This window comes from Tenrec ecaudatus, chromosome 12, assembly GCF_050624435.1.
Source record: "Tenrec ecaudatus isolate mTenEca1 chromosome 12, mTenEca1.hap1, whole genome shotgun sequence".
Taxonomy (NCBI): domain Eukaryota; kingdom Metazoa; phylum Chordata; class Mammalia; order Afrosoricida; family Tenrecidae; genus Tenrec; species Tenrec ecaudatus.
The window spans coordinates 44700210-44724182 of NC_134541.1; the positions used below are offsets into that span (position 1 = coordinate 44700210).

General features: G+C 38.3%; 2 pseudogenes; both read right to left on the reverse strand.

The window, feature by feature from the left end:
• Positions 1 to 13068: 13068 nt before the first annotated feature.
• On the reverse strand, positions 13069 to 14401 carry LOC142422643 (far upstream element-binding protein 1 pseudogene; annotated as a pseudogene).
• Positions 14402 to 14979: 578 nt separating this feature from the next.
• On the reverse strand, positions 14980 to 20006 carry LOC142422645 (far upstream element-binding protein 1-like; annotated as a pseudogene).
• Between the last annotated feature and the right edge of the window lie 3967 nt (positions 20007 to 23973).

The following is a 23973-nucleotide window of genomic DNA, read 5'->3' on the forward strand; positions in this document are numbered from 1 at the left end:
TGAGTTCTTAAGTTCTTCCAAAATGGCATGGCAGCCAGACCTAGGATAAACTGTGACTCACAAGCCACCTGCAATATTGGAGAGATTATCTAGTAATTGTCTTTAGATTGTTTAGTCACAGGAAAGAAAAATCCTTGGGGCACATTGCTTCTGCCCATTTGGAAATGTTATATCTGATGTATCATTTAATGCTAAGTTCCCATGCTTCCTGGAAAACTGCATCCACCAACTTCTCATTGAACAGAATTTAACGTGGAACAGTCTACACAAGGTAATGTACATGATGTCTACACTGACAAAACTTATCAAATGATTATTTCAAGGAATAATTTGTTTCAGGAAGACAAATTGTGGCCATCCACATTTTATAGATGAGATCAACAATCAAGTCTGATGTCTACAAGATCTCTTCTCTCGTTAGAGTTACTGTAGTTGCTACAAGCACAAAAGTAGGAGGGAAGGAGAATTTATAAAAGCCTCCAACCAACACATAGTTATTACAGATGGCACATTTTCCTCCTTTCCATATTTTCAGAAAGCAGGACTGCAAAGCATCTTCTAGCAGTGTCTGAATGAGTCCCTGGTGGCATTGCGTTTATGCACTGGGCTGCTAACTGCAAGCTCAGCAATTCGAAGCCACCCGTTGCTACTCAGGAGCCAGAGGAGGTTTTCTCGTACTGTAAGGAGCTACAGCCTCAGACACGCACAGTGCTACTTCTCTCCTGCCCTACGGAGTTGCTATGAGTCAGAATTGACTTGACGGCAATGGGTTTGGTGGTTTTTTCCTTTTGAATATTAGGGAAGGTCTTATTTTCAGCTAACTTTTTCTCATGTAACAGTGATCACAATTCTGCACCTTTTCTCGCCTTTCCATACTAATTTGAAGATACTTATGAAAAAGAAAAATTAAATGTGCTTTTATAGTTTCCAATGCCTAATAGTATGCCTTGTCTGCTATTGGTTGTAGTAAGAAAATATTTATTGGTTTATTGATTCATAAATTTGAGATGATTATGATAGGATTTCCTTTTAAAAAACATTTTATTAAGGGCTCATACAACTCTTATCACAATCCATACATATATCAATTGTGTAAAGCACATCTGTACATTCTTTGCCCTCATCATTTTCAAGGCATTTGCTCTCCACTTAAGCCCTTGGCATCAGGTCCTCTCCCCCCACCCCCGCTTCCCCTTCCCTCATGAGCCCTTGATAAATTATAAATTATTATTTTGTCATATCTTGCCCTGTCCGACGTCTCCCTTCACCCCCTTTTCTGTTGTCTGTACCCTAGGGAGGAGGTCACTCATAGATCCTTGTAATCAGTTTCCTCATTCCAACCCCCTCTCCCTCCACCCTCCCAGTATCGCCACTCACACCCCTGGTCCTGAAGGTATCATCTGACCTGGATTCCCTGTGCCTCCAGCTCCTATCTGCACCAGTGTACATCCTCTACTCTATCCAGACTTGCAAGGTAGAATTCGGATCATAATAGTTGCGGGGAGTGGGGGGGAGTGGTGAGGAAGCATTTAGGAACTGGAGAAAGGCTATATTCTTCATCTGTGCTACATTGCACCCTGACTGACTCATCTCCTCTAGACCCCTCTGCAAGGGGATCTCCAGTTGCCAACAAATGGGTTTTGGGTCTCCACTCTGCACTCCCCCCTTCATTCACTCTGGTAAGATTTTTTTGTTCTGAAGATTTCTTTCTAGTTTAAGATTCGGGTTGTAGGTTTATATCTTGCTACAGGTGAATACAGTGACTGCTACAAGGGGCTCAAAATAACAATTGTGAGGATGGAACCAGTGGTGTTTCATTCTGCTGTGCATGGGATCACTAGGAGTCAGAACCGACTCAATGGCAACCAACAACAACATGTGAAATAGCATCGAAGACAGATCACTTAATGGAACTGAATCCCCAATGCCCTGTAGCCACCTAAAAACCTGGAAACAGAATTATGTGTGAAAATGTTTTAATAACTGCACTTCACTTTTTTTTTCACACCATGTTCTCTGGACTTGGTCCTCATTAATTTCTCAGATAAAACATAAAAATGAATATATGTTGTGTAATGAAAAATGGAAGATTTTAACAAAGGAAGAGAAAGTCTACGCTAAGGATATAAGGAATCAACAAATACCCCAAATTACCATAACTAGAGGTACACATTAATTATGACTGCACAAGCTAAGTAAAGGTTCATCCTAGCAGGCTGAGTGTGGGGCAGAGGGAATAAAACGATGCTCATTTTCCTCCAGCTCATATCGAGTGATCTTCATTAATGCAAATGCTGCTTATTTGTAATGGAGCGCATATAGAGAAGTTGTCAAAGAAAAACTCATAGGCTGTTCGGGAATTTGGGGAGGAGCCACTCATTATGGTTCGGCTAATTTATCTAAGCTGGCTTATGAAAAACATGAAAAATTCCATAATAGCCATCTCATTTATGGAGCCTATTGGGAGAATAGATTTATTATTATTTTAATAACTTTTTTCAGGTTTGCTTTTCTTGACTTGGCATGTCATACTTCACATTTATTGGTGGGATATGCCATTGAGATATGCCTTTGCGAAGGTTCATGCCCCATTCCCATTGTGTGTAATATACCATAAAGGATGTGTAAATCATCCCTCGCCAGAGCAGCAATGCTGAGTTGTAGCAATTTGTTTTTGAGTGTTGAAATGCTGTCACTTTCACGGGTGTTACCCTATAATGTTATTTTAGTGAAGAAATAACGGCGTTTTCCCCTAGCTCTTCAAAATATCTTCTGGCATTTCCAAGGTATTAATAATAAAATTTGTATTTAATAAAAGGAGAAAGAGACAATAATAAGAAATGAATTAGGTTTTGAAACATCACTGAAGGGAATTATGTGAATGCAAAGTATCTTGAGAGGAGAATATTTTGGCCACTTGACATGCTAAATGATACTATAATAGTGAGTTCATTTTTAGTCTTTTCTTTCTTTTAAAAATTTATTATTAATTGAGAGTAAATACATATATCATTCCATAATTTAATCATGTGAAGCATAATTATACAATTATTACCATGTTTCCAAACATTATTTTCTTCCTGGACTCCTTGACCTTGTCTCCTTTTTATCCCTTCCCCCCTCCACCCCTTGAAACCCTTTTTCTATTTGCTGTCCCTATAGGTTCATCAATCCTGGGTTTCATATACTGGAATAAAGAAAAACATATGACAGCTTCAGGAGGGTCATCTCCAATGGCATAACACCTCTGAGATACACCTTAAATTGAACAAACAAACAAATACAGAAAATGTTGAAAACCAGACCAGTTCTAGCATGCATCATACAGGGGATCAACTGACAACGTTTTAAGTGTCCAAGTCAGATTTATGCCCTTGATCTTCTACACTCCCCTGTCCAACGGTTTAGTAACCTCTTTCCTCCCATCCCTCAATTGTGGAGAGAGGGAGTTAACCGGAGGTTGTTGCCTATGTCGTTCCCACAAATGAATCTTGGACTCCCACTGTCATCCACAGCCTTCTGAAAATCAGGTTCTCACAATTTAGGCTCTGACCCTAATCCTTTCTTGGACTTCTAGGATTTACAACTTCTGGGGACTGGTGATGTGAGCTTCTTCCATGTGGATTTAGTTGACATCTCACTTAGATGGCTGCTTGTTTGCAGACAAGCTGTAAGGAATTATTAATCTAAATACTGTCTCTATAGTTTTCCCTCTCCTTGAATTCCTATGGGAAAAATCATACAAATGGTCCCAACAAGGACAACAAAATAATACACAGGTAAAGCTCCATCTAAGTGAAAGCAGAAGACAATAGAGACTAGAACAAATTAAAAGTGAGACAAAAGGGAAAACAAAGGATAATAGGTTAAATGTTAACAAAATTGTCTTTGTAGTACTCTGCTTCCCAATGCACTCTGTCTGAGGATAAGACTATTCGTATTCCTGGTCAATGACCCAAGGGAACCCAATAAAGGCTTCTCTCTGTGGGGTTTCTGCAAATGGATTTTGGGCTTTCACTGTCATCCATAGACTTCTGTAAACTGGGTATCAGAATTTTTAACTCCCAAATCATTAAAAAAATCATTTTATTGGGGGCTCATACAACTCTTATCATAATCCATATATACATCCATTGTGTCAAGCACATGTGTACATCTGTTGCCATCATCATCCTCTCGTACTACTTTCAAAACATTTTCCTTCTACTTGAGCCCTTGGTATCAGCTCATTTTCCACTCCCTCCCCCTTGATAATTTATAAATTATTATTTTTCATGTCTTACAGTGACGGATGTCTCCCTTCACCCACTTTTCTGTTGTCTGTTCCCCAGGAAGGGGGCTATATGCAGATCATTGTGATCAGTTCCCCCCTTTCTCCCCGACCTTCTCCTTACCCTCCTGGTATGTCTACTCTCATTATTGGTCCTGAGGGGTTTATCTATCCTGGATTCCCTGTGTTTCCAGCTTTGATCTGTACCAGTGTACATCCTCTTTTTAAGGTAGAATTCGGATCATGATACGGGGAGGGGTAGAGGGGAAGAAGCCTTAAAGAACTATAGGAAAGTTTTGTTTTATCCGTGCTATACTGCACCCTGTCAGGCTCCTCTCCTCCCCACAACCCTTCTGTTAGGAGATGTCCAGTTGCCTACAGATGGACTTTGGGTTTCCTCTCTGCACTCCCCCTCATTCACATGATATTATTTTTTGTTCTTTGGTGCCTAATACTTGATCCAATCAACACCTCATGATCCACAGGCTGGAGTGTTTCTACCATGTGGGCTGTGTTGCTTCTCAGCTAGATAGCTGATTGTTTATCTTTAAGTCTTTAAGACCCCCAGATGCTGTATCTTTTGATAGCCGGGGCACCATCAGCTTTCTTCACATTTGTTTATGTACCTGCTTTGTCTTCAGCAATCATGTTGGGAAGGTGAGCATCATGGAATGCCAGTTTAATAGAACAAAGTGTTCTTGCATTGAGGGAGTATTTGAGTAGACGCCCAATGTCATCTTACCTTAATACTAAAACTATAAATATATACACATAGATCTATTTCCCCATAATCATATAAAAATATATTTACATATATACATGCCTGTATTTAGACCTCTATAAATGCCCTTTGCCTGACTTCCTTCCTCTATTTCCTTTTACTTTCTTCTTGTCCCACTATCATGTTCAGCCTTCATTTGGATTTCAGTAATTCCTCTAGGTTACATTGCCCTTGATCAAGACCTACCAGTCCTCCTATACCCTCCTGGCCATAGAATTTGGATCACTTGTTGTACCCTTGTCCCTGGATTTGTTAACACCCACTTCCTTTCCTCCACCTCCCCTTCTCCTGTGTCCTGCCAGAACCCTAGGTCCCTTTGTTTTCTCCTCCAGATAGTTTATCCCACCAATCTTATGTAGATAGACCTGCAGAGATAATACTATGAACAAAAAACAAGACAGAGCAAAACAAATCAACACAAGAAAACAAAACAAAATAGTAAAAAAAAAAAAACAATGACAAAAAAGAAAAGCCTGTAAATAGTTCAAGTTCTATTTGTTGATCTTTAGGAGTGTTTTTCAGTTGAGGTTGATGGGGTCCCACACCCTGGTCCCAAAGTTGATTTTGGGTATTCCCTGGGGACTTCCTTGCTCTGTTCCCCTTGCTGTTCTGTTGCACGCTCTTAGTGTTTTGCCTTAGTGTGGCGGGGTTATATCGGGAGGAATTCCTGCACCGTGTCTCTAGTGTTGTGCCCCGTAGTGCTATGGGTCAATGAGAGACTTCGTGCCCCCTAGTGCAGTCTGTCCTGTCTATGGTCCTCTCTGTGCTTCAGCTGCTCTGAGTGGGAATATCACCCTCAGGGCTTGGTGGGCCAGGTTGTGTTCCATTTTCTCTTCCTCTCCCTTCATTTGCTCCTATGCCCCTATCCCTGAGCTGTAGCTTCAGTGCTGCCCTCTGAAGTGAATTCTTCTGTGGGGAGGGGGGCTGTCCATGTAGTTGGGATTGGGGCTGGTCCCTCAGACCTCTCTATTGTTTCCCTGCTTCATGCCAGTGTGCTGTATTCGCATCTTGGAGCACCAGTTGAAGTCTGGTCACTCTTTCCCTGTGGGTATATAAACAATCATTTTATTAGGAGGTAATCTTAATAGATGACATCGTGCCATTCCATAGTTCAATTATATCAAGCAGTGTTTTACAATTGTTATCAAAATCAGTTTCCAAACATTTTCTTCCTCTTGAACTCCTTGATAGGAATTTCCTCTTCCTCTTCCTCACCCCCACCTCCCCCACCCTCCTTCCCAGGAATCCTTATTTTCATTGTTGACGCTATAGGTTTCCCTCTTCTGGGTTTCATATCCCGAAAAGTAGAGGAAATCACAAAACGAAGACTAAAAAGACAACAGAGATAAAACCTATTATGAAAAAAAAAGCTACAGAAAATATTAAAAACAAGACCAAGCCCAACGTGTCAGAAAGGAGATCAAGTAACAGGATTTTAACTGTTCAAGGCAGATTTATCATCTTATCTACAATAGTCATCTTTCCAGTACTGTCTGTCTGATAATCAGGTTACCCCCCTCCCCTCATAATAGTTAGAAAGATATCCCCAGAGGTTTATTCCCTGCGCAGCCCTGTCCGTGTATTTTGGGTTTCGCTGTCTTCCATAGTCTCCTGCACGCCACAGCCTCACAATTTAAACTCTCCTTCAGATTTGGATTGTATGATCATGGGTGTTGGTGTGCATTCTGAATTCTTCAGGGAAATAGGAATTGTTGAGTAAAGATGAGTTAGACACATTCCATCATTTTCTCTTTGATCTTTCATGTGTTTTTTCCCTGCACAGCCACTCTCCCCAAATGACATATCTAAAAAATTAATATGAAAATGTGTATTTCTAACATCATGTCAGTTCTGCCTCATAGTGACTCTGTAGGACTTTCGTTAGCTAGATGAAATGAAATTTGGAAGGTCTGAAAATAATTATTGGAAAGCAGTAAGTAGGATTTATTTCATGCCGACTGAAGGAAAATTATTCAGCTATCAATGTTACCACTGTCAACATTTTCACAAACTTGATGTTATGGCAGATTACTTAAAATAAAAAATACATAATTTGAGATTATCTTAAGACAATAATATAAATAAAATTTCCGAGAAAAATAAATAAAGAACCCTGGTGGCATAGTGGTTATGCACTGAGCAGCTGACCTCAAGGTCAGAAACCCCCAGCTGCTCACCTGGAGAGACTTTCTATACCAGCAAACATTTATAGTCTCGAAACCGACGGGTACCTCTACCCTATTCTACATGGTCACTGTGAGTTGGTATCAACTCGTTGTCACAGAGTGAGTGAGAAGATAGTTATATTAATATAAATCTTAAAATTTTTTTTGAATTTTTATATTTACTAGGATTAACTAAAATGTACGAGTCACAAAAAGCAGATTTTAGTGCATGTGGTCAAGTTCAATTTGAAACATAATGCAATAGCTTCAAGTTCAGCAGATAAACTTTCACAGTAGCTGTGTGTTGTGTCTGCCCCACCATTTACTAGTTGTACGTGGCATAGATTAAAGTCATTTCACCTCCAGTAACAACAGCACTCTCACTTTTGTAATAATAATATTGGGTGCCTAGCTTATTCTTGGGTAGTAATTACCGTAACATAGTTGAAATGATTTCATTGGGAAAATGACTATGTCCCATTGCAAGGCGAGACATTTACCAACAGCTCTGTTTTCTTTCAGCTATACGTTAATATAGCGGTTTTTACCTTGCGTTTCAAGGGCTTGTGTAACTTGCAAATTAGGAAGGATACGATAACTATCGTATAACCGTGCTAATTCTTTTTTGGGGGAGAATATTTTTAGGAGTAATCAATAATCCCCCTGTCAGCTGTCTAAATAGAGTATTTTTACTGGAAAAGTCTGTGAGACTGGCATGATGCTTGTTCGTGTTTTTGTTAGCTGCTGTTGATGTGGTTCCGATCAAGGTGACTCAAGTACAAGAGTGTAACATGCTTCCAATTACTACGCTCTCTTCATGAGCATGGGCATGTCTGAGGTCATTGACATAGCTGTTAGTGTCTCCCCGCCAGAGGTTTCATCTTACAACACCATATCAGACAATATTTTCTTGGGACCCATAGGTTGTTTTTATTTTTTTTGGGGGGGTATAGAGTTTGTACTAGTTAATTTTTGAAATAAATAAGCAGACACCCCTCCCCCGCCCAATTCTCAGTCTGGAAGTTTCACAGAAACCTCCTTGGTGGCTCCTGCTGCTGCAAGTTGAGAGGTCAGTGGCAGAGCTCTCGCTCCATAGGAGCATGCAAACCACCACAGAACACACAGTCAGAGGTCGTCCTTGTTTCTAAGAGATGCACAATATTTATCTTTGTATTGGTTGAGCAGACTTGCGGATTAATAGGCAATGATTTGCACATGACCCATTCTTAACCTTTTGTTTATTCTCTAGGGTAAGGTATCTTTTAAGTTATTTGCCCATTTTTGAGACTGGATATGTATTTTCTGCCGGTGAGTTTTGAGAGCTCTTTACATATGTTAGAAATAGACCTTGATCAAATATGTGCTTTGGAAAGACCTGCTCCCAGTCTACTTTGTCTTTTCATTTCTTGCTGTTGCTAGGTGCTTTTGAATTGGGTCCCTGAATAGCGTCCCTATGTACAAAAGCATGAGCTAATGCCTGTATCCTCCATCATCTGCACAATTACTGCTGTGCTTGAGCCTATTGTTGAAATTACTGTGTCAACCCATCTTTACCGATCCTCTTCTTTGCCAAGCATAATGTTCTTTTCCAGTGACGTGGCCTTCCTGATAGTATATTAAAACATACTCAAGAAGTCTCAACATCTTTGCTCCGAGGAACCTGCTAGTGGTAATTTTTCCAAGGCAAAATTGTCCATTATTCTGGGCAACCATGTGATATGCATTATTTACTAACACCACAGTTCAAAGCACCAGTTTTCCTCTGCTCTTTCTTTTTTCACTTTCCAGATTTTGCATGTAGATGTGCCAAAGGACGAGATCATGGCTTGGGTCAGGTGCACTGTAATTCTCTAAGTGACACTTGTGCTTTTCGCCATGTAACACAAGTTTCTTGCAGGAAATTTGCTCAGTGCAACACATTACTTGACTTTTTGACTGTTTCTATTGAATTTTTGTTTTATTGTGAATGAAGTAGGAGTTTACATTTTGGGTCATTTTTTGTTTTCGATCATAAACTTATCAAACCTTCCAGTAGCTTGGTCTGCCTCTTCTTTTTTGTTCTTCTCCCTCTTGTATGATGGTATCTTCCCCTTCACACAAGTTAGCGCTTATCTACACTGATGCCGCAGTTTCTTGAGCAGGGAGAATGGCATGGAACCAAACAGACACCCCCCCCACACACACACAGACAGACAATACAGGACTGCAGCACAAACTAGACACAGACAGAGATGGTACAAACTGCAGCGTTGAAGGACTGAAGCACTTTATTTTTAAGTACTAATACTGGCAGTGTTCGCAGATAAGTTTGCTATTCCCACACTTGAATTTCTCATAGCCTTGAGAGTGAGTTCCGTATCTTGGCCCATACCATTTTTGTTTACATACTACCAGGGAACACTGTTTGCAGCTGCTCCCCCAAATTCCTTACCATTTGCAGTAAGGAAGCAGTTATGAGAGCCAGCTAAGACAGACATTTGTGCACTGTCCTAGACAGATACATGACATGAGACATGGCTCTCCTTTCATGGCTCCTTCACTAAACCATAGCTTGCCAAGTAAAATTTTGCTGAAGATCATTCAACAGTGATTGCAGCACTATATTAACAGGGAACTTCTGGAAGTTAAGACCATAGTCAGAAGGCAGAAGGTGATATGGAATAAGGGATACAATTGCTGATGTCTGATGGAGCTTGCCTGAAAGCCGAGAATACAAAAAAGATTTATATTTATTGACTGTGTAAAGGCATATAACTGGGTGGATCAGAACAAACTATGGATAACTTTGAGGAAAATGGGGGTTCCAGAACACTTCATTACACTCATATGGAATGTGTACATAGATCATGAGGCAGTTTTGCAAACAGAGCAATAATTTAAATCATTAAAGGTGTGCTTCAGGGTGAGATCCTTTTACTATAATAACTCAATCTGTTTTCTGAGAAAACAATCAGAGAAGCTGAATTATGTGAAGAAGAATGTGGTATCATGATTGGAATAAGGATTATAAAATTTTTCATATGCAGATGACACAATCTTGCTTGCTGAAAGTGAGGCGGACCTGAAGCACTTCCTGATGAAGATCAAACATTGTAGCTTTTATTCTAGATAACATTATCAATTACAATGTAAAGAAGACCCCAAATTCCTGGAACAGTTGGTAACATCATGATAAATGGAGAAAAAATTGAAGTTGTCAAGGATTTCATCTAGCTTGGATCCACAAGCAATGCTCATGAAACCAACAGTCAAGAAACCAAGGGACACATTTCATTGAGAAAAATCTTCTGCATAAGATCTGTTTAAAGTGTTGAGAAGTGAGGATGTCATTATTTTGTTGACCAAGATCCACCCGACTCAAGTCATGGTATTTTCAATGGTCACCTGTGCATGCATGTGAAAATTGGACATTGAATAAGGAAGACCACAGAAGATTCGGTGTTTGAGTCATGCTGCTGGGAAAGACAATTGAAGGACTTCCAAGAGAACAAACAAATGTCTTAGAAGAAGAAAAATATCTATCATGCGAGATTTTGTCTCACATTACTGTTGACATGTTCTCAGGAGAGACCAGAGTTTGGAAAAGGAGATAGCATTTGGTAAAGTAGAGGGACACTGAAAAAAGGAAGGTCTTGGTCAAGCTAGCCTGACACCGTGGCTGCAACCATGGGCTCAAACACAAGAACAATTGTGAGCATGGAGCAAGACCAGGGCAGTGTTTCATTCTGCTGCATGTAGGGTCGCTATGAGTCGGAACTGACTTGGTGGCACCTAACAATAACAACAGCATCTTCAGGGTTAGGGGGCACAGTTCAACTCATAATAAAACCAAACCTGTTCCCATAAAATGTACTCAAACTTTTAGCAACACTTATAGGAGAGACCTGAACTGCCCTATAAGATTTCCAGACTGCCACACCTTTCTTTTAGGGAGCAGCTAGTAAGTTCAAACCACTGACCTTTTGGTTAGCAGCCATGTGCTCACCACAGTGCCACCAGGAGGTCACTTAATCCAATGTCTAACCACAATACCATCCTCCAGCCTACTACTACTTCTTTCCTCCATGTTACTAACCATCAAAGTCTGTTTCTGTTGATATGATCACTTTTATCTTGATTTTTGCTTTTATAATGGTAGTCTTAATACAATATGTGTCATTTTGCAATTGACTAACTTTACTCAGCCTAATGTTTTAATGTTAATCCACTTATATCACGAGGTGTTTCAGTTTCATCATTATTCTTTAGCCATGAGTAGTTTGTAATTGTGCGTATGTTCCAAAGTTTATTCATGGATTCTTCTGCTGATGGGCATTTACGTTGTTCCCATCTTTGTGCTATTGTGAGCAGCATGGCAATGACCACGGACGGGTACATATCTGAATTGCTCTTAGCATTCTATGCCAAGAGCAGGCCTGCTCGGTCATCTGACATTTCTACTCCCAGTTGCCAGGGGAAATGCCATAATGCTTTCCCAGTGGTTGTAGAGTTTCATAGTTCCACCAATAGCACTCCAGGTTTCCAAACTCTACAACTTCTACAGATTTTTTTAACTTTACTACCATTGTTACCCTGAAGCAATATGTCATCATTGTCTTCATTTGTATTTCTTGAATGGCTAGCATTTGTTTGAAAGTTTGTTGACGGCCTGTATGTCTTTTAAAAAATAATTTTATCGGGGGCTCATACAACTCATCACAATTCATTCACCAATCCATTGTGTCAAACACATATGTATGTCTTTTGCACTGAGCTGTGTGTTCATGTACTTTGCCTACCAGAGTGTCATTTATTGTGGAAATATAGAGCTTTCAACAGATTTAAGAGATTAATACTTTATCCAAGGTGTGTTTGCTAATATTTCCCCAGTTTGTTGGTTCTCTTTGTACTCTTTTGATGGATTACAAGAAGAGGACTGTATATGCAGATCACACAACGGTGTGAGTTGTAAGAGAGGAAGACTTGAAGCATTTGCTGATGAAGAACAAGACCTGCAGAATCCAGTGTGGATGGTAACTCACTGTAAAGAAGAACAAAATCCTCACAACTGGATCGATCACTTACAAAGATGGTAAATGGAGAAAAGGCTGACATTGTCAAGGATCTTGTCTGTTTGTATACACAATGAATGCTCAAGGAAGCAGCCATCAAGAAATCAAACGATGAACTTCATTGGCTAAATCTATTATGTAAGACCTCTTTAAAGTGTTGAAAAGCAAGAAAGTGACTTTAAGAACTAAGGAGCACCTTATCTAAGTCATGTTACTTTCAATCACCTTATGTACATCTGAAAATCGGATACTGAGTATACAAGACTGAAAGAAAAATGAGGCATTTGAATTATGTTGGAGGCAAAGCATATTGAAAGTGCTATTGAATATTGAAAAGACTGTCAAGGGAAAAAAACACGCCTTGGAAGAAGGACAGCCAGAATGCTCCTTCAAAGCCAAAATGTCAAGACTCCATCTCACATACTTAGGTCATATTATCCAGAGGAACTAGTCCCTCAGAAAGGACACATTGCTTGGTAAAGTCGAGGGAGAGCACAAAGAGGAAGACCCTCTACACAATTGATCGGCACGATGGCAGCAACAACCGGCTGAAACATAAGAACAATTGTGAGGCTGGTGGCCCAGGAGCCAGCACTTGTTTCTTTCCGTTCTACGTGGGATTTCTATGAATTAGAACTGAGTCAATAGCACCTAATATCAACACCAACATCACCAATAGTGATAGATATTTTGTACATAAGAACAGCCATTTACTAACCAAAACCAAAATGAATGTCGTCATCAAGTCACCTGCATCCATATATTTAATGATGAAGCAAACACTGTATTGTTTCCTTCTTATTACTGCCCCTGAGGTACTACTGGAGGAAATTGTGGCATTCTGTGTGGATTTGTCTAGGCAGAGTAGGAGGCTTGTTGTCCATGGTACTCAGTTTATGTTGCACCACATCTGGTTGACCACCTGGTGGAGCCCCACTACAGGCAGGAACTGCTTGACCTTGTTTGTCATAATACTCTTTCCAAGACTCTGTCTTCCCTTGTTGACCCATTTTTTTTTTGGGTAGTATTCTTCTTGAGTCTTGGTACAATTGACCACTCTATCTAGAGTTGGATTTGCTGATCCCTTGCCCATTAATTTGGGTTGTGATTTTTGTACCTGTAGGAGCTAGAGATGGTGACTGTGCTTTCTTCTGATGGTGCGCATAATATGCAGCCCAAGCTCCTGAATCTTGTTTTGTTTCTGCCTTACCTGGATCAGGCAGGATGAACCTATTGTTGCCAGTGCAGATAAGCGTTTTTCCACACCTGGGAAGCATAGGAGGCTTGAGGGTCATAAGGAAAAGGACCAAGTGGACTCAAATTATAAGGTGAAGGATTACATGTCCCCATTGGAGTTCCAGCCTCAGCAGACCCGTGGAGACTGGGGCACCATGAGGCCCATATGGTGCAATTGAGCCTAATGGATTTACTGAACACCCAATCTTTTCTTCTGTGAGTTGCTGAGCATAGTCTATTTACCGTGAAGTGCCATGAATCCTAAATAAATTCATATGAAGATCTGCATTTGGTTGGGGATTTCTATGAAGTTCTATTCTTATAACATATTGTCAATTTATGATTTCTATAGTTTTGCTTCATTTTTCTATTATGAATCCATTTTTCTCAGTTGGTATAATGAAATTAAATGCCTGTAGTTCACCAGATGGTCCTATGTTTCAGTTGCCTTGACCTTACCCTCACCCTTGACCATCAGGTCTAAGACCATCTGTACTATGAGCCTGCACATTTCAAGAGGTCTGTAATAATTTCTGCAGCATGTTGACATCTGCCTGTCTGAAGGTCTTGTTATTTGTGCTACTCTGTCGGGTTTTGTCCCAACATATGTTTAAATTAATTTTAAAAAACAATATCATTTTGTATTTTTAGCATAACTTCCCCATTTCATCTGACTAGAGCAGCAAATCGTGGGATGGGAGCATCTATCTCTTCATTTACTCTGATCATTAACCCATATTCACTTTCAAATGTCTCTGAAACCACTCTGGTCACAAATTAACTCTAATATCATATCCCTGGTTTGCAAAACCTTGTATTGGTCTATAATAATCCTAAGCAGTTTGTCAGCACCAGTGTTTGAGGCCCATCGAAAATTATTACCATTTAAAAAAATCATTTTATTGGAGGCTCTTACAACTCTTCTCACAATCCATCCATCTATTGGTCTAGCACATTTGTACATATGTGTAACAAAGGTTATATCAATTCAAATACATTTTGCTTTGCTTGATACTTTCTGATAATTTAAAAATTCTGTTCTAGATAGCATTTTCATGCTTACCATGTCTGATTGGATTAATTCCTTGACCTACTAGTGAGTTATGATTTCTAGTTTTAAAAATGTGAGTCTGAGAAGTTTAGGGAAACTTCCTTGCCTCATTTTCAGCTGATGGAATTTCTTCTGAGGCTATTTAATGTGTGGGTAGGATCATTTGTGTGTTGATAGTGGGGTACAGGAGTTTATTCAGGGGTGAGGTATAGTGACACTCTATAAGTAAGAGGAAATTGCACTTGGGGGTTAAGTTTTCATTTTAGATCCAAGGCACCAACTTTTGTTGATAAATCTGTATCTGTAGCTTACAAAATTGATGGCATTTCCTATCTATTATCCTCCCTGGACCACCTGTTCCTCAACGTGAGGAAGTTCAACTTAGCTACTTTCATAGCTCTTAAGATATTTAAGCTGGTATCAAATCATTGCCACTGTAACTTCAGCCTACACCTGAAGTTGCTTAACTTTTCCCTCACTTCCCAATAATCAACCCTGCTTTGCCAGTGAGAGTGAGCTGCGTGTCCTGGTTTATCACCATGATGAAAACTAGGAGCTAATTTCCTTTTCCAACAATCTTACCCTGTACCTGTTTTGCTGACTGGACAATTCGGGTATCCCAGTTAACATACAAGAGCTTTGTGGAATGCCAACACTGTCAAGAACTATATGTATTGTGTATCCAGATTCCTGCTTTATGTCTGAGATCTGTTCATTTGTGAATCCAACCATGCCATTTGGAACTTGAAATTCTTAAGTCTTCACGGATCTGCTTTGCTATTGTTGGTAATTGTATTTCCAGAGTCATTTTTTGAGGAGCAATTTTCTCAGTTTCTGGTGGATTCTCATCTTCCAAACATATATTTATTTTAATTCCCTGTGACCATAGTCATTTGGACTCAGTGATGTACCACTTCACCTCCATTTTTTACTGAAACCTGCCAATTTCTCTACAGTGCATTTTTGAAAGCATCACTGACCCCTTCACTGCTGCTGAGCCCGAGGAATAGTCTGCCAATATGAACCTAAAATAGCTGCTGCTGCTTCACGAAGACTTCTCAGTGAATTCCTAAGAAAGACATGTTCTTTTTTTTTGACTTATCTTCAGAAAAATTTTTCTTGTGTTGAATATTAAGGATATTGCTCAGAATTTTTTATCTTCTATTGAACCATTTGTTTGGGAATTGGAACAAATATGGATCTGTTCCTCTCTACTGGCAAGATATGTTTCCCAACTTTCTTGACATAAGTCATTGAGTGCATCCAACATTGTATTATTTTGCTGATGTCTCTAAACTAAAATTATATTATGAACTGGAGTCAATGGTGGGATTTCACTGATTTTCAAGGTTGAGCAGAACCCAAACCTAATTTTTTTGTTGAATTCAGTGAACAAGTTGTAAAAATGGCACTTATAATCAGGGTTTTCACAAATTTAGATCCCTTACTCTTTTTCAACGTGTTTCTGTGCAGCAGCATATTCTAAGCTCCCGTAATAATGCTCATTCCATCCATAGGTTTAAAAAAGGAACTTATACAAGGAACTATGTTTGTAGTAATAATTTATTTATTTCATAAGACTCATTATACTTTTGATAATTTAGTGCATTTTTATTCACTTGCACTTATTACTTTAGCAAACAAACAAAATGTACAGGGGAAAAGTCCCAATCAACCTGAGGCTGACACACTGTAATTTGTTTCAGCTTTGCGTTATGCCCTAAATTCCCACAAGACATATGAGTGAATTATGCCATTCCTGAATGTGAATTTAGCTCTTCTTCAAAGAGCTAAAAATATTGTTAGAACAATGGCTATAACTTCAGCAGAAGGAGAAAGTGGCTTTTCAAAGATGAACATAGTACATTCACAGAAGAGAAGTTGCCCATTTCTAATATATCAAATATAAGGAGCTACCCCCCTCCCAAATCCCCGGAATTAAAAAAAGGTTATGTATTAAATTTTTTTTACAAAACAATCTTATCACCTTAAAAGTACTCTCCATTACACTTAATACCTTTGTCAATTTTGTGATTCCAGTCTTGGAGACATTTTTCAAACTCATCTGTTTGGACGCTGACATCAGCTCCCTCATTTTTTTTCTTCACCCTTCTACAGCATCAGCTTGCTGTCCTTTCATGTCCCTCTTCATTTGCTGAAACAAAAAGTCGCACGTAGTGAGGTCAGGTGAGTCAGGTGCATGAGGTAAGAGAAGCATGCTGATTTTTGCAAAATATTGGCGCATTGAGATGGCTCCATGAGCAGGTGCATTGCTATGGTGGCAATAACAGTCCCCCGTCTGCCACATATCAGACAATTTTTTTTGTTGCACAGTGTTAGATAATCTTTACAGAACCTCTAAATAGAAAGCTTGATTAACAGTTGGACCTGGTGGAACAAACTCCAAATGTACTATCTCCCTCGCTTCACAAGAACAAATGAGCATCTTTGGGGCGGGGTGGCTCCTCATACGCCTGTCTAATTGGGCTACCTCTAAAGCACCGGTTCTCAACCTGTGGGTCGCAACCCCTTTAGGGGTTGAACGACCCTTTCACAGGGCTCTCCCGATTCATAACAGTAGCAAAATTACAGGGATAAAGTAGCAACGAAAATAATTTTATGTCTGGGGGGGGGGTCCCCACAACATGAGGAACAGTATTAAAAGATTGCAGCATTAGGAAGGTTGAGAACCAGGGCTCCTAAGGAAGTGAAAAGATGGTTAACATAAATCACACAACTGGCGGTGCTCAGATACAAGTGAGGACTATTGCAAGTGGAGATGCCAATCAAGACGCCATATAGAAATATCTTAAATAACAGTTATTTTGGTTTTTGTCCTGGTGTTGGGCACTATACTTTTATTAATATTTTAATAATCTTACTTATGGTTAGTTTTGCACGTCTCTCTTATTCTTAAGTATTAACTGTAAGAATTAATAAACTGTCTTTCAGTATATCTTTTTTTAATACTTAAAATGGTCATTAGGGCAGCAAACCAGTTGTAAAATTATTTGAATCCTACCACTGCCTGGAGGCTTGTTGCTCACCATTTTCCTTAGTGTAGCTTGTATTGCTCCCTTTGAAACCATAGAATCTTGAACATAAGCTCACTCCTGAAATGTATGTGCTTCTACCAATTCTTTTTGGCACAGGTACTGTGTACAGGATTTCCTTAAATCTTTTTTTTTTTAAAAAGAATTAGTGCTTCCATGTTTTTCAATATTTTTCCCACAGAATCCTTCAATATTGCAACTCAAGCCTTGAAATTTTCCTTCGCCTCTTTCATTTTGAAAAAAGCTGAACTTGTTCTTTCGGATTAGCTTTCTTATTCCAGAAACTTGCACATTTCCCTATAATACTTTACCTTTTCTTCTTGAACCACCCTTTGGAATCTTCTGTTTAGCTAGTTTATGTCATAATTTCTTCTATGTTCAAAAACATGCTTCAGAGGAGTTTCTTCTTACATTCGTTTTGATATTTTCTTTCTTTTCTATCTTTTCAATGCCCTTTTGCTTTTCTCATATGTTATGCCCTTAATGTCTTCACATAACTTGATGGTGTTTGATTATTATGATTTAATACTTGTCTGCGTGGGAGGTAGTCTCTGAATTGCGGTAAGTTGTAATTTGGCACTCATAGATGTCTACAACTTCAGCTTTAACTTCCTGTTGTCTGGTACAGTCAGTTCTGACTCACAGGGCTCCTATGAACAAAAGAATGAAACACTTTGGTTCTGAATCATCCAAACAGTTGATCTTATGATTGAGCCCACTGCTGTAGCCTTTATATCAATTCAACTGTTGCAGGTCTTTCTTGTTTTGTTGTAGACTCTCTAGTAAACCAAGCATGAGACTCTTTTTTAGGGACTGATCTCTCTGACTAACATACCTAACGTGCATGAGACAAACCTCACCCTTAGTAGCCACTGACAATGCTCTGTCTGTCTCCACTACAGACTTGTGTATTCTTCTGGCAATATAGTGTTTTTGGTATTCTTCAACACCGTAACACAATTAATCACGTATTTTTCAGGTTTCCAAATTCATTTTTTAAATTCAATTCCAAATTGTCCAAAATAATTTCCAAATTGCTTCCATATATAGCAATGGAAAATACCATCACTTAAGATCAAGCACATCTTCATCCTCAAAATAATACATTTGATCTTAAACATTTTGGAGGGATTGTCCAACAGTGTTGTCTAATGCAATGTGTCATTTGATTTCTGGAATGCTACCTCTATGAACATTTTAGTGAATCCAAATAAAAGTAAACCCTTGAGAATGTCACTCTTTTCTCTATCATGATATTATCTATTGGTTCCATTATGTGATTTTTTTTCTTTACATTGTAATCCATACTGGAGACTTGTATTAAGCTGATTTTTCTAGAGAAGCAAAACCAATGACTCATATAGGTATAAGAAAAAATTTAAATCAAGAAATATTTTGTACCCCTCCCGAACAACAATGAGAGTAGTGATACATGAGGGTAGGGGGAAGGTTGGGGGCAAAGGGGGAGAAAAGGGGAACTGATTGAAATGATCGCTGTATGACCCCCTTTCCCCACCAAGGGGGATGGACAACAGAAATGTGGGGGAAAGGAGACATTTTACAGTGTAAGATATGAAAATAATAATAATTTATAATTTATCAAAGGGTCATGATGGTGGGAGGGAGGGGTAGAGAGGGTAAAAACAGTAACTGATACCAAGGGCTCAAGTAGAAAGAAAATGTTTTGAAAATGATGATGGCAATACATGTACAAATGTGATTGATACAACTGATGTATGGATTGTTATAAGAACTGCAAAAGGCACAATACAATTATTTATTTTGTTTTTTAAAAAAGGAAGAAATTTGTTTCAAAGAAGCAGCTCAATCCCATCCAATTAAAATGCACGGGTCAGTTTTTAGCTGCAGGCTTCTCCAGATTCTTGCAGCTGTGAGTTGGTTAAGCAGGAAATGGGAAGATCTCAGGCCTGTGGGTACAGAGCTAAGTGCACCCAAGATTGGCAGGAAGATGGTATAGCACCAACAGCTGTCACATTGGCAGGCCACTTGGCTTACCAGCCTCAGAAGCCAGGCACAGGATCAAATCAAACAGGAAGAAGGGCAGAGAGAGAGAGAGAGAGAGAGAGCGAGCGAGCGAGCGAGCGAGAGAGAGAGAGAGAGAGAGAGAGAGAGAGAGAGAGAGAGAGCAATCTTCTGCAGTCTTATAAATAGGCCACACCCCAAAGGAGATGTCATTAGCCTATGTCCTGTCTGAGAGGTGGGACTTTACCCATACCTTCCAACAGGTACCCCAGGTTGACATAAAATCTAACTGTCACAAAACTGTACTGTAGCTGATTTTCATCAGTCAGCACTTCATCTCTCCATTTCAGGTAACACGACTGTTTCATATGCATCTCACAGGCCATTAATAAACATTCCTCCTGTCCTGATGCCATATTCTTCTTCGTGTGGTCCAGCGGCTCGGATTATTTGCTCAGCATGCAGATTGAATAAGTCTGAGGAAGGGATATACCCCTGAGGTACAGCTTTTTTTACTTCAAATCATTGTTCTGCATGAGAATGATGAAGTACATAGGATTCAAATTCTCTGAAAAGCTACCCATCGTTTGCACCCCAGTGAAATCCAAGTGAACATTTTTCTGGCAGTCTCTGCTTTCACTCAAGATCCATTTGATGTCAGCAATGGTATTCCATGTTCCATGCATTTTTCTGACGCAGGCTTAAATTTCTGGCAGCTCCTTGCTGATACACTACTGATTCTATTTTTAAATTGTTTTTAAAAATATTTACTTGCATGTCATATCAATATTAGTTAATCATTTTCAGATTTTGGTGGGTCACCTTCAATTGAAATAGGCACAAATATGAATTCTTCCCAGCCTGTTAGGTCTCGTCCAAATTTCTTGGCACAGATGAGTGGATGTTGATAGTGCTGTATCAGTTCATGGAGACCTTTCAATTGATAGCCTGTCAATTTCCATCTCCCTCTCTCTCTCCCTCTCTCTTGCTAATACCTTCAGGGAAACTTGGGGTCTTTCTTTCGGTAACATCAATTCTTAACCAAATGATACTCCTTGAGATGGCTCTGTGCTGGCTAATATTTTTAGGTATTTTAGGTACTTTCGTGTATTCCTTGCATCTTGGGATTTTTTTTATGCCTACAGCATAATTCAATATTTGCCAATATAAATCTTGTATATTTAAACTCTAGTCTTCAAATTTCCTTCACTTCTTTCAGCTTAAAATATTCTGAGCATATGCTCTCATTTTCATTTTCTAACTCGAGTGAGTAATTGATAGTCTTTTCTGCAGTTGATTCTAGTTTGCCTCTGATGGACAGTGTTGAGTTTCTGTACCATCTCTTTCTGCTGGTGTGGTTGACTTGATCCCTGTGTCTTCGATATCTGAGGCTTAGCTGTACAGTCTATGTTCTTATGCAAAGGTATTTGTAATGAACAAGTCATTCAACCTGACAAACTCTATCATGCAATGTTCATCAGTTTTTTGAATACAAGTTCCTATTTTCTAGTTACCAATTTTTCTTGTTTCCAACTTTTGTATTCCAATAACTAATGACTTAATGCATTTTATTGCATATTTGATTAATCTCACATGGCATTATTATAGTGTTTTGTTTTACGATAAATTCAATGCCATTTGACTTCCAATTGCCATCTCCACATAGTACAACATATTCAATTTTTTTGTGTGTGATTTGGGCAGACTTTGGTAACATTTAATTCATTTTGTTTTTATGTCTTATCTACAAACTTTTGTCTAACATCTGATTATTTTTGTTGTTTTCTTCTAAAACTTTTATAGCTTAAGTTTTTTATTTGAATCTATGGTACAGTCAGAATTTATTTTTGTATGAACTGTGAGGTATAGCTCGTGATTTATTTGTTTATTCAATCTTTCTTTTTTGTTGTTTTAATTAGATATCTAATTGTTTAAAGCATATTTTTTTGAAGAGATATCTCTTTTTTCCTCTTGAAATTTGTTTGAACCTTGGTTTTAAAAAAAACAATTCACTTGACCATTTTCACATCTCTGTATTTTTTTGACATTTGGCTGGCATATTGATGAACTTATCTATCCTTTTTAATACTATACAATATTCACTGCAAATGCTTAATAAAAACCTTAAAATCAGTACTATGTGTCTTACAAATTTATTCTGATTTTTCAACATTGTTCCCTCCATTCTTTCCCTTTTGCCTTTAAATAACATATACATGTAAACTTTAGAACCATCTTGTTTAAATCTGTAAAATATCCTGGTGGAATTCTGATTGATATTGTCTTATGGATATAAGGGGAAGACTTACATAATAACTCTGTTGAATGTTCCAGTTCATGAACATGTTGTGTCCCTCAGTTTGTTTAAATTTTATTTATCTTGTTGATATTTTGTAGTTTTTAGCATGCATAATTTGTATATTCAATTTATATCTAAGTATTTCATTTATTGAGGAATCCTGGTGGTGTAGGGATTTACTTGTGCAATATGAATTATTGTGGACTCTATAGCACTGAGTGGTTTTAGTTATTACATTTTATGTATGAGAAATGGTATTACTTTAAAAATACTTGTTCATAATAGTTTATAAAGCTATCCTCATATGAAAACCTTTCATCTAAAATATAAAAAGCCCAACCAAAAAACCCAAAAACCTCAAGCCCCCCCAAAACTTTTTCACCTACTCAGTAACATATTGTTCTGGGAACTCTGTTTATGTAGATTACTTATAGGTATTTTATTTTAGACACACATGTCATTTTTAGGTAGTGACAATTTTATTTTGATTCACTTTATTTCTTTTTCCTGCTTCAGTGCACTGGTGATGCCTTTCAGTATTATATTAGGTAAGAGCACTAAGAGTGCATATTCTTGCTTTGTTTTCAATGATGGGCACAAGTTGAATCTTTTGCTAGTGAATTGACGTTTGTGGTGGCTGTTCATTCTGAAACTATTAGTTTAAGGTGTGCTGGTCTGTGTTTTATGTAATGAAAGTTTTCATTGTGAATGGAGACTACATTTTTCAAATTACTTTATTTCTATTTGGTGGATTATTTCTTATTTATTCTGGTAAAATAATGAATTATATTATTAGTTTGTTTTTTAATCTTGAAATTCAATGACTTTCCTAGTATTAGCTCCATCTTGTCATAGTGTGTTATTCTGTTTACATATTGCTGGATTTTTTGTGATAATATATTTTGAGGATTTTTGTGCCTATATCCATGTGAAATATTAGTCTATAGTTTGTTTTCTGGTACAGTTTGCCCAGTTTTGAAATTAGGTTAATGCTGACTTATAAAGTTAGTTCAAAATTTTCCCTTGTATTTCCTGGAAGATATTGTGGAATGGGTATTATTTATTCAATGCTTGGTAGAATAAACCAGTACACCATTCAGAATTCTGTTTTGAAAGGTTTTAAATACAAGACTCTTCTAGTTATTATTTTATGTTAATGAGTTTTAGTTGTTTGTAATTTTTGAAAAGGCCCATTTAAGTTGTTAAATTGAATATGTATGTGCAGATATGTTGATGATTCCCTCTTATTACATTTTATGTTCTATAAACATGTATTATTAAACTTTGAATTTGATATTGGTTGTATATCTAGATCTACTCTTCCACAGAAAATTAAGGAAGCAGATATATTAAAACCCACCACAGTTAGGCTGTTAGAGAAATTTAGATTGTAGAATACACTATAGTGCAAACTCTTTTATTTCTTCAAAAATTAAATTATAGGGAACTAAACAGAGAGGGGAAAGGGTCCAACTAGGAGAAATAAATTTAAGAAACAGGACAACCAACATATGTACCTTATTTGAATTCTAATGTGAATTAAAACATTGTGAAAGGTAAGCATTTCTGAAGTAATCAGAAAAAATTTAAACCTGCCTGGATAGATTACATTATTATAAATTTTTTAAATGATTAAGTTTACATGAATTGGTTCTAAACATGAAAAGATATATCTTAAATGATTTTAATTCTGTAAAATTTAATCCATGATTCCATGCAATGTTTATAAACATTATAAAAGTGAACCCATAATTTTGAAGATAGATGCTTAAAGAGTTGTGGGCAAAAGTTTAGACTGCCTAGTTATGTGCTAACAAAGAATCCAGTGGTCCGGAGGCGATTGGCTGCCAGATAAAACATCAGGGAAGAGCCCTTCGGCAACTATCAGCGAAGCTCTACTAGGAGTCACACCTTGCCCCTCCTGGCAACAAAACGCTCGAAATAAAGAGAAATGGATGCAGGGCTCTAAAAGAGGGAGAAGCAGCAACTCCTGCGGACAGATTGCCCTTTACCTTCGGCCGGCACCGTTAGCTACTTCCCTGGGTGCCACTGCTTCGGGAATGGAAGATTTTCCTTGTCCCCCG